Here is a 4,756-nt window from a genome sequence, read left to right on the forward strand (position 1 = left end):
AGTCTCCCGCAGGATTCCCGCTATTCTTTGTCAAGAAGAAAGAGGGTACTTTGCGCCCTTGTATCGACTATCGCCAATTAAACGAGATCACAAGGAAAGACAGATACCCACTGCCACTCATCCGGGACATCATCGAATCCCTGAAATCCGCGCAGGTCTTCACCAAGTTGGATCTTAGAGGGGCCTATCACCTGGTGCGGATTAAGAAGGGGGATGAGTGGAAGACGGCCTTCAAGACACCTTTTGGTCATTACGAGTACAGAGTAATGCCGTTTGGGCTCTGCAATGCCCCGGCCGTCTTCCAGCGGTTCATGGATGATATCTTTTCGGACCTTATTGGTATATCAGTATGGGTATACCTTGATGACATCCTGTTTTTTTCTGACACTCGCACTGCGCACGTTGCGCACGTTCAGGAAGTACTCCGTAGGTTAACTACCAATCACCTGTATGCCAAGGCTGAGAAGTGTCAATTCCATCTGGAGAGTATGGAATTTCTGGGCTATGTAGTCAGCAGCACAGGAGTATGGATGGACCCCGTGAAACTGCTAGCCATACAGGAATGGAAACAGCCACACGGGGTTAAGTCTTTACAAAGGTTCCTGGGCTTCGCTAATTTTTATCGACGCTTCATACCACGTTTTTCTCACCTTGCCAACATGTTAACCCGCCTGACCAGCACCAAAGTACCATTTCTCTGGGACTCACAGGCTGAGGTGGCATTTTGGGAATTGAAGAAATCCTTCATGTCGGCTCCTGTTTTGATACATCCGGATGATGAAAGATCGTTTGTAGTTGAAACCGACGCCTCGGACTATGCAATTGGTGCGGTCTTACTACAGCAAGATCCAGTTACGAAAACAGAACACCTGGTGGCCTACTATTCTCGGAAATTGTCTGTGAGTGAAAGAAACTACGCTGTGATTGAAAAAGAATTACTGGCTATAAAAGCGGCATTCGAGGAATGGCGTCATCACTTGCTGGGTGGGAGGTATCCGGTGGAAGTTCGCACGGATCACCGTAATCTTCAATTTTTACGGTCTTTGCAATGCAGAACATCCCGGCATGCTCGTTGGGCCTTCTTCTTTTCGCAGTTTGATTTCACGGTCACGTAAATCCCAAGTTCCCAGAATGTGAAGGCCGACGCCCTGTCTCGGTCCCTGGAAAACAACGTCAAAGGGGCCAAGGACCCAGAACCTTTGATTACTTCGAAGCATTTCCTGTCGATGGTGACTCCCCAGCTTCAACAGTTGTTAGAAGCCACACGGACGGATCCCTCCAGGTCACAGATACTGCAACGCTTTGACATCAAAGAACGTGACGGCTTGTTGTTCTTCGGGGATCGTCTGTACGTTCCCACCTTAGAGCTACAGAGGATCGTTCTGCAAAACTGTCACGATTCCGTAGTTTGTGGTCACCGAGGAGTTCGCACAACTCAAGAACTGGTCGCACAGAAATTTTGGTGGCCTGGATGGGCCATGCTGGTGAAGCTCTACATGGATTCCTGTCCAGTATGTGCCCAGACCAAGATTCCTCGCAAGAAACCCATTGGTCTCCTGAAACCCACGCCAACGCCCCCATACCCTTGGCATACCATTGCTACGGACTTCATCGTTGACTTGCCGCTTTCTGGTGGTGACATGTGTATCATGGTGGTAGTGGACTGCTTCACCAAAATGGCTCACTTCCTGCCCTTTCCTAAACTGCCCACCGCTTCCCAGATGGCACAACGTTTCCTTCACGAGGTGTATCGTCTCCACGGTCTTCCTGAGAAGATTCTGTCGGATCGTGGGTCTCAATTCATCTCTTCATTTTGGGACCAACTGTGTCGGCATTTGGACATTCAGCGTGCTCTGAGTTCTGGTTATCATCCCCAGACCAAGGGGCAGACAGAGCGCACCAACCAAACTCTTGAGCAGTATCTACGTTGTTACGCCAATGCCACTCAAGACAACTGGTCAGAGTGGTTGGACACCGCGGAGGTGGCTTACAACAATGCTGTTCACTCCGCTACCGGACTCAGCCCCTTTTTCTGTTCTGCCGGACTACATCCCAAGCTACTACCTGCTCATCCTACTTCTACCAGTACTGTACCATCTGCAGATGCCTTGGTGACTCAGATACGCGATCAACATCGCCTGGCGGCCGGTACCTTAGCAGTGGCAGAGGCACATATGAAGGAACAGGCTGACAAGAAACGGAGTTCTGAGCCTGACCCTCAAGTTGGTGACAGGGTATGGCTGTCCTCTAGGAATCTGCTGGTACGCAATTTATCTGTGAAACTGGCTCCCCGCTTTTTTGTTCCCTTCCGCATCATTGGGCGGGTTTCCTCTGTTGCCTTTCGGTTGTCCCTACCCCGTTCTTGGAGGATCCATCCCGTTTTTCACGTCTCTCTTTTGAAGCCCTATGTACCTGATGTTCTGGGGCGTTCCTGTTCCCTTCCTGCCCCGGTCTTGGTTCAGGGGGTTCCTGAGTTTGAGGTGCAGGAGATTTGCGATTCACGGATTAGGCGTGGTGCGCTGCAGTTCCTGGTTAGCTGGAAGGGTTATCCGGCTTGTGACCGCACTTGGGAGCCCCGCTCCTTCGTGCATGCACCGCGCCTGGTTCGGGACTTCTATCTCCGCTATCCCTGGAAGCCTGGTGCCCCGGGGTTGTCCGAGAGGGGGTATGGTGTCATGCCGTGCACTCGCTCGCCTGCGCCACTTACCTGCTACGGGGATCCGGGTCCTCGGCCTCGGCAGTCTCCTCCTTCATGGAGACTCTATCCGCGGTGTCGTCTTTCCCCACGCCGTTCCGCGGTCCGTGGGCGCAGCTATCTTGCGTGTTCTGCGCATGCGCGGATCGTCAGTAATCGACGTTCGCGCATGCGCAGTAACGCGAACTTGCGTTCCGGGCCTCGCTTTGGCCCCGGACCTTAAAAGGGCTTCGCATACACGGAGACAACGCGTCTCAACGCGGTTGTTGCCGTGTATGCGCTGCTGGAGCCTGGTTTCTGTGCTACAGTCTCTCCAGTTACCCTTGCTAGTTTGCCCTGCCTTGTCCTGCCCTCCTACCGTCCTCTCCTTCCAGCCCCTGGTACCTTCAGTTCCTGGTTTCTCAGCCCTGTCCTGTCCTTACCTACTTTCTGGTTTTGGGGTTTGGAGGGGTCTTCTCTGGGTTGCCTGTTTAGCCTTCTCCCTTCCTTGTCTCCTGTCCCGTGGGATTCCCTGGTCAGTCCTTCCTGTCCTTGCTGCCTGGCCTTTCCCTTCCTCCTCCTTGTGCCCTGCCGGTACCCGTGCCTTACTGCCTTCCTGGAAGTCCCGAAGAACAGCTCATCCATCTACTGGTGTTTTAAGGACTCATTCGCCTTCTCTGCCAGTGGAAACACTGTCCCGACGTCACGTTAATGCAGAGAAGTGCCACCCGTGGCGTTGGGAGTTGGTTCAGTGCTATCCTGCCATTTATTGTCAGGAGGGTGTTGGGTTAATTTCCTGTGTTACTGCTTCATCCGCATCGTCGCTCCGACAGATTGGCAGCCTCGACTCCACGAACCCCGGGAAGAAAAGGTAACCAGTGATCCTATGAAACCTTGTTTAACAGACCTAAAGGTATTTCTCGTTCTGGGGTGCCTGACCTTGTAATTCAAATATTTGTGTAATCGGTACTGCAGTGTATCGGATTGCTATCTGTAACTGTTGATTTGCCACCTCAAGATATGAAATGACATCTGGGTCCCTGTGATACACTGCTATTTTCTCTGCCATGTCTGTGTTACACTCACCTGGTATCCACGGGGACGCCACCCAGCTGCCGGAACCCTGGTGCCCTTCTCGGTCGCTCCCGGGTATTATCAGCAGGGAGTTCTTTCTGGAAAACAGGTGGGCAATATTCAAGATAGAGCAACTGGGGAAATAACCACCCAACACCCGGTATGCCCCCAGCGCCTCTCCGGGCCTTTCCTCACCTTGTTTTGGGCTTTGGTGAGCTCTCCGTCCTGCCTTCTTGGAAGGGGCGCGTTGCCTCTGTGGGCGATTGCAATCGAGTTACTTCACTGATGCTTTCCCTTTGAGTCTCTCTTTGAACTAATGATGTCTTTTCTCTCCCAGTAGGTGCACGAGAGTCCGCTGTGGGCTGTTGGCTGGATTTGGGCTCACTGGCAAGTGATGGTGTTTCGGGAGCGCCTCAATGTGGTAAGTGGGCGCTATACGTAGCGCTATGGTGCCGTGCTTCTGCTAACCTGTTGTCTTTTATTCCCGTTGGCCGCTGCGTTCACTGAAGCAAGAGGCTCCTAAGCAGTGCTGGTCGATGGGCGACTTGAGAGGTAAATTGCCGGCTCTGATGAAAATGTCTAATGTCTCTTTTCTCTCTTTTTGCAGGTTCGAATATCCAAGAGGCTTGCTGTTCTTTGGGTGCTGATTGCAGTCTGCAGGGGAATCTCAGGTAAGCTGCTGAAAATAACGATGTCCCTTTGTTTTGCAGGTGCAGACTTTTCGAGGTTCGAAGATGCTGCAGAACACGATGAGCGTCACATTGCTGGAATGCAAAGTAAGGCGAAGCGTGTACTGGAGTTCGGGTGTTGTTTATATAGCCTGCAGGCATCCCATGTATCACTGGGCCTGCCACACCCAAAATGCTAGACTGCATGGTTCAGTTTAGGAACTGAGCCATGTGGAGGCATCCATGTTGTTTCGCAATGCCCTTATGGGCCCTGATTACTGCTCTAGCATATGAGCCTGGCGACAAAGGCGCCAGGACTGACTCCAAGAGAGTCTGGGGG

The sequence above is a fragment of the Ambystoma mexicanum genome, chromosome 13 (genome assembly GCF_040938575.1).
Source record: "Ambystoma mexicanum isolate Mex_15411 chromosome 13, UKY_AmexF1_1, whole genome shotgun sequence".
NCBI classification, from domain to species: domain Eukaryota; kingdom Metazoa; phylum Chordata; class Amphibia; order Caudata; family Ambystomatidae; genus Ambystoma; species Ambystoma mexicanum.